Here is a 14,514-nt window from a genome sequence, read left to right as displayed (position 1 = left end):
TCTCTGGGGTGCCTTCTGGGTTTTACAAGTGGTTCCATCAAACAATGATTATTATTCTTCAAAAAATTATCCAGAGTGGCTTATTACATGACAGACATGTGGTTTGAGTTTTGTTATAAATGCAGAACAAAGGGTCTGACAGTGTTTCTTTTTGTTATCTGAGCTGTGTGGCTCTAAGGAAACATCAGATAGTTCATTATTCAAATGAGAATATTTTCTTGCCTTTCATTTCATTTTCGGTTTTATTTCTGTATATCCATGACATTTTAGCAAGCAAGCTGCCTCCCCTAGAAGAGCCATCTGCTTTGCTTTTCAACTGTGAAACCGTCTGAGAGAACGAATACCTTCTCCCTCATAGAAATACATATGGGGTGAGGGGAATGGTGTTGTTAATTGTATATATGATTATGCATGAATATATACATAGATAGGTATATATTTATGTGTATTTGTGTATGTGTGTGTGTGTGGTGTCTTTCTTTACTTTTTTCTCTTTTTAAAAAATACTAGAGCATACATGTACAATCAAGGAGCTTGGTCTCAATACGACAGCTAAGCAAAAATCTCCAACCCAACTTCCTCCCATGTCTCAAATCTTTCTCAGTTTCATTAGGGTATGAGTTCCATAAGCATGGGGACTTTGGTCTGTATGTTCATTGGTATATTCCTGGTGTATGGAAGAGTGTCTGGTATATAGTAGTTGCTAAAATAATAGTTGTTGGATGAAGTGGTGTGAATATCAGTGTTCCTCCTCAGTAAATTCTGTGTGTTAGGCATGTAACAGTAAGAAATTACTCTTCCTCACTGTGAATGTGCCGGTCGTTACTCCCACTCAGGCATGGTTATAATCTTTTGCTCGGTGCTAATGCACACTGCGCTAGGGTGATGGTTTGGGGCAGGACACCTTCTATGACTTGTGTTACATTTTCTTACTAGATGACAAAGCAAAGATGCCTTGAGGCCATTTCCTATGAGTTGTCAGGCATCCCTGCCAACTCTGTAGGATTGCTTAAATTATCACCAGTGAGCGAGCATACATTTTGGATCCTGGCCTCAGGACTTTTTCTACATGAATATATTGATAGAAGAAATAGTAACCTATCATCTATTGAGATGACTAATAGTAAACCACTACCATAACTCAGGAAATCTGTGAAAAATACCCTCCCACGTGTAAGTTAAAATGGCACAGCATAACTGGCCATGAAACAACAGCTATCAGACTAGCCTGATGTCCTATAACTGGAAATGGATTATCTGATTGCACCAAAGATTTCAGAAAGAGGCATGAAGTCAGGTGAGCTGGTTTTTGGGCTACTATTGTGGAAAAGATTCATATTCACATATTGGACCTCGTCCAGCCACTCATAGAGTAACCGAGAGCAACAGACTTTTTGTTCTTGACAGAGATACACAGAATACAAAGGAAGAGACTGGAGATCATCCTTGATGTCAGTAAAGTCTATTGCTCATAGACATGAGAGCTAGAAACATATGACAATATTTTTTAGGAACTGTTCTATCATACGTTTTCAATAATTCTCTATTTACTACAGAACGGAATTCCCAATTATAAGCAAGTTTTGTAAAAATCTAAGCTAATTCTACCTACTCAGAATGAAGCCTCTTTGCCTGTCCACAGCTACCCCTTGCTGGAACTGAGATGGAGAACACTCACCATTCATTAAACACCCACACCTTGATTTCCCTACCACATTGCTTTGAGGGGCATGCTGTCATCTCTGGTGGCTGAAGTTCCAGGAAAGGGGCTGATGCATTCCTCTTAGACATACTAAATATGAGGTATTGATGGTGCAACCAAGGGTTAATTGTGCATTAAAGAGTTGGAGAGAGAGCTCAGCACTCAAGAGAGAGGTCTGGTTGGACACTGAGATTTAAGAGGCTTTCACCTAATGATTGTATGTGAAAGTTTGAGGTAAATGAGATCATCTAAGGTGATTATGTACAACAAGAAGAGACAAGGACACCGGTTTTATAGGCTAGGCAGAGGAATTAGTACCAGTGAAGGAGACTGTGAGACAATGATCAGAATAAGGAAGGAGAAATGGTGTTATGAATAATTAAGCTAATATTTACTGAATGCCATCCATGTGGGAGAGCTCTGTTTAAGCATTGTGCATAAGGTAAATCAACAGATACAACAACCTTATAAAATAAGTTCTATTATCTTCATTTTTAAGATGAGGACACTAAAGCACAGAAAGTTCAAGTAACTTCCCTAAGACTACCAGCTAGAAGGTGGTGGGGTTGGAATTAAATTTATCTGATTCCAGAATCTTACCCTGGTGGAAAAAAGATGGCTTATAGGATGGGCAAGAAAGACCTTCAAAACCCTCTTCTCCTGGTTTCTCTCAGACTCAGGAAACTAAGAAATCTCTGTTTTCTGCAATTATCTCTACCTTAGTCCCATATAGTTAAGGATTAACATGGTTTGGTTGTATCCCCACCTAAATCTCATCTTGAATTCCCGTATGTTGTGGGAGGGGCCTTGTGGGAGGTAATTGAATTATGGGGGCAGGTCTTTCCCATGCTGTTCTCATGATAGTGAATAGGTCTCATGAGATCTGATGGTTTTAAAGATGGGAATTTCCCTGCACAAGCCCTCTTCTTTTGTCTGCCACCATGTGAGATGTGCCTTTCATCTTCCACCAGGAGTGTGAGGCGTCCCCAGCCATGTGGAACTAGAAGTCCATTAAACTTCTTTCTTTTGTAAATTGTCCAGTCTTGAGCATGTTTTTATCAGTAGCATAAAAATGGACTAATACAAGGATCTTCTAGACCACTTTGGCAGCCACCACTGACACAGGCCTGAAGTATCTATAACGGTCCTTCTCTTATGTTCAAGCCAATTTGAATGGAAGGATATTTCTTTATTTCAGATATCCTCACCAATTCATGCTCTACAATAGCATAAATTTATTGTGCTCCAAATCCTTTTCATTTAAAAGTCACCAAGTGGCCAGGCATGGTGGCTCATGCCTATAGTCCCAGCACTTTGGGAGGCTGAGGCGGGTGGATGACCCGAGGTCAGGAGTTCGAGACCATCCTGGCCAACACAGGGAGCCTTCATCTCTGAAAGAAATATATAACTCATGAATACTAACAGCTTATGTTTTTTTAGTCATACAGTTCAAATGCCTTCCACTAATTTTAAACAGTGCCTGGATTTTAAAGGAGTAAAATTCAAAAGAAAACAGCTTGAAAATGCTTCACTAGAAACACCTGTCCATTAAAATAATAATAATAATGATAATAATAATAATAATAATAATAAGCCCAAAGTTCAATTCTCACCTGGTTCAAAAAAACATTTGAATTCACCATATCATGTGTCGGATTTTATAATGGAGTAGGCAGAGAAACAGAGGGAAAACAGCAACATGTGTAAGTGATCACCAAAAAAACAGCCCGTTTCCAACTGAAAAAAAACATGGCTTGTACATAGGTCACAGAACACATTGGACCAAACCAAAGTGCCAAGTCACAACTTAAAAGAAAAGAATCCATGAGGGACCTTCGTGAGCATCATGGATTAGAAAGGCTAAGTTTTACTCATGAAAACTTGAACCTAGGCTATCTGAAATAGCAAGTCAACAACATTAATACTAATCATAAGACTCTGAAAACTACAGCTGGGGGGATTAGGCCAAATGGAGAAGCAAAGGACTGAACAAGAGAAGGGACTTTCCACAGAATTAATGAAAACAACAATCTGGTAATGAGGGGGTTGCTTCTTTCTGCTGGAGTGAAATTCCTCTACAATGGTTTTCCTTTGTGGCTGCATTTTCTACCACGAGTAGGAGTACCTTCTGAAGAGAGTAAGTCCAGTTCACTATTGAATCTGCATTCAAAGATGCCAGGAAGCAGGTAAAAGTGTTTTGATTTGTTTTGTTTTGTTTTGTTTTTGAGACAGAGCCTCACTCTGTAGCCCAGGCTGCAGTGCAATGGTGAGATCTCGCTCACTGCTACCTCCGCCACCCGGGTCCCAGTTCAAGCAATTCTCCTGACTCAGCCTCCCGAGTAGCTGGGATTACAGGCACGTGCCACCATGCCCAGCTAATTTTTGTATTTTTAGTAGAGATGGGGTTTCACCATGTTGGCCAGGCTGGTCTTGAACTCCTGACCTTGCGATCCACCCACCTCGGCCTCCCAAAGTGCTGGGATTACAGGCGTAAGCCACTGCGCCTGGCCGAGGAAAGTGTTTTGTAATTGAATCACATGAGACTATGTGGAAAGAAGTCTGGCTCAGTGAATTAAAAATTTTCATTGGTTATCTTCCTATAGTAGAGTGTTTCCCATCGAACACACCTTTATTGGCTATCTTTTCCTAATAATGTAGCCAAGGTTGGTCAAAATCAAGAATTCTCATGTTAGCTTCACTGGAATGCTTGGTCCAAATATTTTCATTGCCTTTCAATTTTATCAGCTTGCCAGCACATAAGTAACCCATGAGCAGCCCACAACCCAGGACACACATCTGTCCAAAAAATTATCTGCTCTTTCTTCTATCTAAACAATAAGAGTTCTGGTAAGGATCACATATTTGGTTACTGATAAGTCCTTTGTTTTATGCCTTACAGGCTCTGTAACCCCTATTGGATCAATTTACACGTGGTGTGGAAGAGGAGAACGAGTGGAATGCTGCCATAATCAGTCTTGGGTGACCAGAGAGGAAGGAATGGTAAAAAAAAACATCAACAAAAATAAATATAGAGCTCTTACTCCATGTGAGACACTGCCTTTGACATGGTGGGCCATAGAAACAACATTAGGATCAAGTTCCTGTCCTTAGGAATCTCTCAGTCTAAGTGGAGATTATAGAAATACAGAGTCATCCCTTGGAGCCTGTATTTTGAACGAGTACATAACAAAAGGCCGAAGACTTAGCACTAAGGACCCTGAATTAAGAAGTGACATCCTCCACTACTCTCAGTTGGAAGGGAACAAAATTCATAAGGGACACATGAGAATGTCCCCAGATCTGGAAGAAAAAAAAAAAGCTAATATTTGATGAGTTCATACTAAGTGCCAGGCCCATGTGCCTTACACGTAGTAACCCATTTAATCCTCATGATAGCCTATAGGTGATTGCTGTCGCCATTTCTATTTCACAGATTTGGAAACTGAAGCAATGACGTTAAATAATGTGGCCAAGTCATGCAACTAATAAGCAGTAGATCTGGGATTATCTCAAGGCTATATTAGTGCACCCAATGGTGCACCTCAAATGACCAAATGGGTCACTGACAGTTCCACAGTGAGAAGGAACTGGGAATTGGTATTAGAACTCATTGTAAAGCCTGTGAATTTTCTTTAAATAAATGCATATGTAATACTCAAATACATAAAGGAAGGTTCTGTGTGCTTCCTGACAATAAGGAGACCAGATAATTTGTACAGAGACTCTTCAATGGATGAACAGCTTGAGTTCCAAAAAATCTTTCCCCTTGTATTCTTTTTTTTTTTTTTTTTTTTTTTTTTTTTAGAGACAGGGACTTGCTCTGTTGCCCTGGCTGGTCTTGAACTCCTGGCTTCAAGCAATCCTTCCACCTCAGCCTCCTAAAGTGCTGGGATTACAGCTTTGAGCCACTGCATTGGCCGTCCCTTTCATTTTTACGTACAAAGTACCATTATATAAATTAGCTGTGCTTTTGTTCTGATGCATAGTTACTTTGTGTCTATGAAAGATGGTACATTTTTAAGCATTAAATGTTTGGCTTACAAGACTTCAGAATCCGGAAGCATCATGTGTACAGAGGAGATGAAAAACTTTCAGGTTGAAGGAAGGTCCTTGATCAAAAGAAAGGGAAAGTAGTGTTTACATAAGTGAGAGGGATATTCCAAATGGAAATTTTGTTTAGGTGAAGAGCCACTAGTAGTACAATGAAGTACAAACCCATTTATTCAACCAGGCCACAGAACCATTTGCATTATATGTATCTGGCTAGGGGAGGTAGTCAGTGAAACCCATTAAACAGTGCTCAGAAGAAACCATCCAGCCCAGTACAATGAAAATGTACTTTTCAAGACCCAGTGATCTATCCAAACATATTTTAGATGCTGTGAGAGAAGAATGCCATCCTTCCTACTCAAGTAGACTACATTATTATTGGGGAAAGAAAACAAAAAGCATGCAAAATGAGAGCATGAGATGCTGACCACAGTCCGGGAGTTAAGGAAGAGATTCAAGGAACAAACACCTTCCTGACCTGAGTTTTCTGAGAAAATGGAGCTGGAGCTTGGTAACACTCATCAACAGCCCAAAGATGGACTTTTGGTACTTTGCCTGAGAGCCTGTGGAGAAAATCAAGACCTGGGCTGGATAGTTTCTTCTGAGTACTGTTTAATGAGTTTCTCTGACTACCTCCCCTAGCTAGATACATAGAACGCAAATGGTTCTGTGGCCTGGTTGATTAAATGCTTCATCAGGCAGACAAGCCCCTGGGAAATGTATGCAACATTTTATTGCCTTTCAAGGCAGTTGTTTCTCATTGTATAGATGCGCCTGAGTGGATAAATAATCGAGAGTTTCAATGCCAAAGGCTAATTTGCCGTGGCTTTGGAAATGCCTCTTTCTTTTTTTTTTTTTTTTTTTTTGAACCCCTTAGCAGTATGAATTATACTGATAGTTTTGCATGTTTCTGGCTGACCACCAAGGACCCCCCTTCCAGGAGGATGGGAAAGTTGCCGGATGAAGTTTTCTCACAGAATTTACCACTGACTATAAAGTGAAATTGCTACAATGAATAATCATCTTTCCTTGTGCAATCTTAATTGAGTTGGCAACATGTGTAATTACCATGATGGCAGAGGAACCCTGTGATGTTGAATGAAGGACGAGTTTCTTTGGCTATCTGTAGAAAGCTTCAAAATACGTTGTCTTCTTAAAGGCCCGACCACCATTGAACTCTTTTGAGCAGAGGTACATTTCACTTTGCTTGGATTTACCAGGGCTTTCAAAATTCAGTGCTTTCCTGCCTTGGAAATAGGTATTTTTGGAAAGTGAATGCTTGCAGGTTAAGGGGATTTGTAATCTTTCTTTCAAGTGCTATTCCTAAGGTTCAAACATGTAAGTCTATCAGTGAGTTGCAAATCACTGTAATGCAGCACTTATCCAATTTGCAAGGATGTTAGTTAAAAACAACAACAACAACAACAACCACCAACTCTCTGGAGGGGAAAAAAAAGCTTCACAGTGAGCCTGCCCAGGGGTAAATTACAAAGATCTCCCACGAACATCAGAACTACATAAACTGAAGTGTAATTACCACCTAAGTAGGAAAATATAGTCTGTTTTTTTACCTTTTCACCAAAAGACTATATACTCCTAGAAGTTCATGAAAGGTCATTGGCAGAACCTAACCTTTACTTTATTGAAACTACCAAAGCTAAATTATACATGTTTTTAACAGCCTACTGAATGCTATGCCAAGGCTGCTTTACAAATGCCAGTCATCAGTGAAACCTCAAGTCAGTGTCAAATCCTTGCAAATAATAGTAACAAAGTTCTTCAGTCAGATGCCTATGACCAGAGATGGGTTTCATTATTTTCCCCCCTGACTTCTCATAACTGGAGGAAAGCTAGGAGAGAATATAATATTGCAAAAATAAGCCCTGAAAAGTGCTTTGCCTCTTCCAAAAACTGATGAGCTAGATTATTGCTCTAAGTACAATTGTTCACAAGAATATATTATACATGTGAAATCTATATTAACTTATTTAAGCTTCCATGGTATCATTTAGTAAGTTACAGCTAATCAGGGACTCTTAGTATGCATTTTCTTTTATCTGGATAAATAGGAAATGGTAATATTGCTCAAGGTAGTGTGAGAGAGCTGAATATTCTTGAACAGTCAGTAAAGGTCAAAATTGGAAAACAGGAATTTGTTTATATGATCCTTTCTGTGGCTAGCTCTCTTGCTAGCAGGCAATTCAATACTTTCTGGGAACATTTGTGTGCTAAAGAAGCATGTTTGTATGCATCCATTTTTGTACTTCCATTTGCTTAGCATGACTTTTGTTTGGTAGCTGAGAGTGCTCAAGGACATTAGGCTTATTATTGAATTTATTCAGTCCCCAGGGCTAGACCTCTAGGCAGAGCCATGTGTGGACCTTTTTGATGTGCTTCAAATTATAATAGTGTTTAGGCAACTTCTACTTCTCTTCTAATGAGTCTGATGTGATCTGAGATATTGCTGGGTTGACTGGCCTAGTGGGGTCTCCTCTCTAAGAAGGTAGTTTGTATAAAGTGGGGAATCAAGATCATCCTCTGTGTAGGAAATGAAAGTATGTTTTAAAGCTTACACTGTGGGGGGGAACAAAACACACTGGGGCCTGTCAGGGTTGAGGGGTTGGGGAGGGAGAGCATCAGGAATAATAACTAATGGACTCTACGCTTGATGCCTAGGTGATGGGTGGATCTGTGCAGCAAACCACCATGGCACAAGCCTACGCATCCTGCACATGAACCCCAGAACTTAAAATAAAAGTTGAAGGAAAAAAAAAAAAAAAGAAAATGTAAGCTACTAAGAAATGCCTGTTCTTCACATTTTAGATAAATAGTGGATCTGGGACAATAGGATCTGGTTTTGTTTCTTTGTTTGTTTTCCTCTGTAATTTAACAATGCCTGAATGAGTCAATGCAATTTTATTAAAATTTCTATTTTAATGCCAAGAAACAATTTCTTCTCTGGAAGCATATAGTTCAATATCTCTTAAAAGCCAAAAAGAGAGAATGTGAAAAGACTCTTCAAACAGTTTTCTGTCTTTGCTAAGGCAACAACAGTGATAGTGACAATCATGATCATTATCTCTTTTATTTGCATAGGATTTTATAGTTCATAAAACACTTTCATATACATTATGTCATTTTCTAATATAACTAAAACTTTGCATAATACAAAATTAGCTGTTGCTTATGTCAAGGCATTTGTGGGTTATTAGAAGCTGTGAGCCAGATGTTATGAATGGTATAAAGAGTATATCTTGGCAATGCATAGAAAGGTCCAAACTTTTGTACACACTGAATGGCAAGACGATGAGAGGAAAATATACCATAGCTTGCTTTACTGGAATAAAGAGTCCAAGGCAGGGTCAGGGCAAACAGAGGCATGAATACCTACTTTGGCTTTAGTACCTTATCCCAGAGATGGAAGGAATCCATTGGAAGTGGTTGCCTAGGAATCTACATGAGATGGGTATTGATGCCATGTCCAAGACAGGCAGGAAGGAGTACAGAAGTGCCTCTACTTATGAGCTTTCCACTTCTGAACTCTCATGACTTTATGAACAAAGCTGCTTACAAAATAAAAGCACCTCCACTGTGTTGTATCACCATCAGTTTCATTTATGAATTATTTCATTGATTCATAGATTCACTGATTTATTAAGCATTCTTTTCACACATAATTATTGTGCCAGGCACTCTGCTTGGTGTTGGAGACATATAGTGAAAAGGACAGATAAGGTGCCTGCCTCATACAGCTTTGTATGACATAGACAAAGAACAAGGAAACATATAGCAAAACAAATACAGATTGTGATTTATCATAAAGGAAAATACAGGGCAATGAAGCAGAGCGACGCTTTGAACTTCTTTTTGAAACCACAGATCCCCAGAGCGGCTCTATTAAAGAAGTCTTAAAAATTGTGGTATGGAAGCCCAATGCGGTGGCTCACTCCTGTAATCCCAGCACTTTGGGAGGCCGAGGTGGGCGGATCATGAGATCAAAAGGTTGAGACCATCCTGGCTAACACGGTGAAACCCCGTTTCTACTAAAAAATACAAAAAATTAGCCAGGCATGGTGGCGGGCACCTGTAGTCCCAGCTACTTGGGAGGCTGAGGCAGGAGAATGGTGTCAACCCAGGAGACGGAGGTTGCAGTGAGCCGAGATCATGCCACTGCACTCCAGCCTGGGCAACAGAGAGAGGCTCCACCTCAAAAAAAAAAAAAAAAAATCGTGTTATGGAAAATATAACATCCTTATGATAAACTCTGGGCTTACTTCTTTAAAAGTGTCATGGAGAGCAAGATCAAATGCTCAGGAAAAATGGTTAGGGCTGGGTGCGGTGGCTCATGCCTGTAATCCCAGTGCTTTGGGAGGCCAAGGCAGGAGGGTTGAGTGAAGCCAGGAGGTTGAGACCAGCCTGGGCTACAAAGTGAGGGCCCCAGTTTACAAAAAATTAAAAACAAAATTAGCTGAACATGATGGTGTCCACCTGTAGTCCCAGCTGCACAGGAGACGGGAAGATCACTTGAGCCCAAGAGTTTGAGGGTGCAGTGAGTGAGCTGTGATTGCAGCACTGTACTCCAGCCTAGGTGACACAGCAGGACCCTATCTCAAAAACATTGAATAAATAAAAAATAAATGGTCAAGATAAAACAATAACATGGAAGTAAATGTATTTTTAGAGTACATTAAATACAATAAGGTATCCCCTTACAGAAGAAACTAGGTAGGTCAGTGTTAGAAAGTTGCTATGGCAGATAGCCCTTCTCTTTAAATAGCTTATTTAATTTTTGAGAATAAGAATTGCTGCCACAGATTGTCTCATAAGGTTTTGTTATATAATTCTTCACCAATTAAAAAATATATTGAACAAGCCTGTACTAGCTTGAAATATATTCTGATTTTTATTCTCCTTATTTATTTTATTAAGTCTTGGCAAAATGCTCTGTAATTGCCAGATGTTCTTGCAAGTCATATGAATATTCAATGCAATTTTTTAACACTTTATCTTCATTTAAGTATCGTGTGCTAACCAACTGCACTACTGGAGCTTCTAAGGCTTTATCTTCAACTCACTTCTTATAAGGCTGAATCTAGAGCAAATCTCCCTTCTCTGCACCAACAAATTAGCCCACCTACATGGTTCCCAGGAGGGGACATCTATGATTATTGACACATTTCTTGCTTAATCAAACTGATCTGAATTTTGAATGTGTAAAAACAGAGATGGAAAAAATTTAGAATGCAAATGGGAGAATGCAAATTAGGGAAGAGGTGAATGCTCAAAGGAAAATCAACATGGTATCGGCAAAAGAAAGATGAGCAGATGCTGGACAAGGAAAAACAACAGAGTCAGGAAATAGTCAACTTATCTGTTGCAAGTCTCTTTTGTGCTCACAGTGGACAGTACTAATCAAAAAGAGGATTCTTTTCTGTTGAGCTTGGGGATGGCTTTAGAATTTTTTCAGCACATGACAGACAACCTCTGTCACTTTATCAAAGATGTCATATGGGGTCAAATCTATTTGCCATGGCAGTGTAAAGGGTATTGCTCACCCAAATGTTTCCCTTTTAACAGTTAACATGGTTTGGTTGTGTCCCCACCCAAATCTCATCTTGAATTGTAGTTCCCATAATTCCCACGTGTCATGGGAGGGACCCAGTGGGAGTAATTGAATCATGGGGTCAGGTCTTTCCCATGCTGTTCTTGTGATAAAATAAGTCTCATGAGATCTGACAGTTTTATAAAGGGGAGTTCCCCTACACAAGCTCTCTGGCCTGCTGCCATGCAAGACGTGACTTTGCTCCTCATTTGCCTTCAGCTATGATTATGAGGCCTCCCCAGCCATGTGGAACTGTGAGTCAATTAAACCTCTTGGGTATGTCTTTATTAGCAGTGTGAGAACAGACTAATACAACAGTCTTCCAAGTCTTAACTTGAAACTGTAATGTAGGAATTGGAGGCAATAATTTAGGAAAGATATTTAGGAAATATCTTCATTTTAGGAAAAATGGGTTCATTTAGGAAACTGAATTTTAGGAAAAATGAAGTTATTTTGGGACAGGGATTATCATTTGTTTTTCTTGCTCCCCAAATCTAGGTCACCAACTTGAACAGACCCTTCTTGCTCTGTCCCAAGGACAAAGAAGATGGCTGGTGCGTTCCCCTCTGTGAAGAATTTGCTGGCATTTGAAAGAAATTGTCAGTAGAAGATTCACTGGATGATGAAATTCTTTGTGCCTGGGATGTGTTCAGTCTGTTATTCTGTTGCACCAGGAAAGAAGACCCAGGGTCTTATTTCATTCTGGAGCTTTTTGAAACTTTTTACTCTGTACTTTAATTTTGGCAACCTTGGACTGATGGGGTTTGTAGATATTAATTATCAAATTGTTATGTATTAGCTGATATTCTTTCAATTCAATAAGTATTTTAAATCCTTTGTGGTGTCCATTGAATATGTTACCAGGAAACTGAAATAATATTTTCAGTCTTCCTCTTTTTTCTCCACAAAATAGAAACAAGAAAACTATACATAGCTGATAGTTATTTTCTCTCAGAAATTCATATATATTATTTTTAAGGGCTTCTGTAAATATTTGAACTGAATGCAATTTAAAAAATAAAAATCTAAAGACCAATACAATTTTATCTCATAAGATTTTTATTTTTGACCTTTAAGTCAAGAATTAGTATCTCCATATTAGCGGCAAATGGATTTAGTTACCTATATCTGATTCCATGTTAATGATATTAAACCCAACATAGAAATATTGCAATTGTGGGTGTAGTTTTTACCTAAGTATTCCCAGGAGCATTTGGGACCAGGCAGAATATGGAAATGTTAATGGTTACAGCTCAGGTGCTAAAGGTGAGCCTATAATTAACTAAATCAAAGTTCAGTGAAATAAACTCAAGATATTTATGGATGTTAATTAGTGACCCTAATGGATCCACTTCTTTACTTACTTGCAGGATAATTGGAGTATAGCAGTGTAAGGAGAGGTTTCAGTAGAAAGAAGCAACCTACTGTTAAATACCAGTTGTTTACTTTGCTGATGGTTAAACACTGCTCTAACATAAAGGCAAAAAAATATTTGCTGTGTTTTCATTTTTTCTGTTTAGGCTTAAAGGAAATGTAAGTAGCTGTAGTATTGTGATAGAGGAGACACCTAAAGTCATCAGTTTTAGGTAAAAGGCTAGTGAAGCTACTCCTGAAACTTTGCCTTGGAGGGGCTACAAATTACTATTATCCTTCTGATTCCAGTTGTGTGTATTATAAGTTTATTTTCTGCAACTTCGAGGACTTGAAATTTTCCTTAATGCATTTGTTCAACTTCTTTCCAAGAAAATTATGCTATTAATTACTCAGATCTTTATTTGTATTTAACTTATTAAATATATGTGTTAGGAATTGCTTAGTAGAGTATTATTTATGGTTACATAAGAAAAACACTGCTAATAAATATAACTAGGAAAGAGAGAAGGCTGCTGGGATTCATCATATACAGCATATAGTCAAGGTATTGTAAAAGCAGTCATTTATCATATGTGACTGTATTTACATTTTTAATATTTGTATTGTCCAGAAGGATTTTCTTGCAAAAGAGTGGTAAAAGAGGCCAATAATCATTAATATAACTAGATAAGTTCCTTGCAGAAAGGCAGAAAAATGCTCGAGAAACATCATATGCTAAATTTTCTAGGAATTGTAGATAGCTGTGGATAGCTGGGTTTCAGCCAATTTTTGACAGCATATAAATAATTTGATATATATGGAAGAAACTTTGGAAAAGTTCAGATGAGCTTTTCCTTGGAGACGTGACTGCACAAAGCTGTGGTGGTGATTATAGTTCATTCAGTGAAAACAGATCCCCCCTTCCCAGCTTTATACTCCAGTAGTAATTACATGGGCTCCCAGAATGGGGCTAAAAACGAGGCCTCTTTTTATACAGTAACTTAGCTGTCACATCTGTGGCAGAGAATAGAGAAAATCATTGATGCGAGTCTGTAACAGGGTTCAAACACTTTTCAGGTTCACCAGTGTTTTTATTTTCCAATAGAATTTCGTTTGACTCCTGCCTACACTTCTATTGTTATCTCTCACTTCTGCTAGCCTCAGCCTGCTTTCTACATATACTCCACTCAAAAGATGCTGGAGCTATTCTGAAACGCGTTTATACAATTATTCACTGACCACATCTGTGTCTACACATGCAGTATGAAGTAAAGATTTCTCTCAATTATATTCAGACTAACAAAATGGCAAATTAGTTTGTTAGAATAACCACTTAATAACTTCGTTCTGCTCGTATGTGTGAATTTAAGTGCAAATAAAATTGATGCCTGAGAAACGTTTTGTGGAAGGAACATTTTGTGGGAGATGATTGCCAGGAAGGATTACTTAAGTGTTTCCCAGCATTTATACATTAAACCCAGAGATGCTGGATTCTGAGTGGGGTGGAGTAGATAAAGATCATGGTGATTGGATAAGCTGAGGAAATGGTGTGTATATTTTCACATGGTGAAAAAGCTGTGACATATCCTGTACTTAATGAATCTACTTCATTTTGCTTGATGTAACCATTCTTTAAAATATTTGATGAAGGAACCCTTGTTTTTGCCTTACATGAAAACTACAAACATGGCTGGGGGTGGTGGCTCACACCTGTAACCTGAGCAGTTTGGGAGGCTGAGGCAGGAGGATCTCTTAAGTACAAGAGTTCCAGACCAGCCTGGATAACAGAGTGAGATCCTATCTCTAT

General features: G+C 38.8%; 1 long non-coding RNA gene across 1 annotated transcript in view; it reads left to right on the top strand.

Moving 5' to 3' along the window:
- LOC135971322 (uncharacterized) overlaps positions 1-14,103 on the top strand; it is a 53,931-nt gene extending 39,828 nt beyond the window's left edge. The window contains exons 3-4 of the long non-coding RNA XR_010587434.2: positions 4,602-4,702; positions 11,853-14,103. This is a non-coding gene — a long non-coding RNA (uncharacterized lncRNA). The remainder of the gene's footprint in view (positions 1-4,601; positions 4,703-11,852) is intronic.
- Positions 14,104-14,514: the final 411 nt, after the last annotated feature.

This window comes from Macaca fascicularis, chromosome 6, assembly GCF_037993035.2.
Source record: "Macaca fascicularis isolate 582-1 chromosome 6, T2T-MFA8v1.1".
In the NCBI taxonomy this organism is placed as follows: domain Eukaryota; kingdom Metazoa; phylum Chordata; class Mammalia; order Primates; family Cercopithecidae; genus Macaca; species Macaca fascicularis.
The sequence above is the reverse complement of the archived record's forward strand: the minus strand, read 5'-3'. Positions and strand labels throughout refer to the sequence as shown.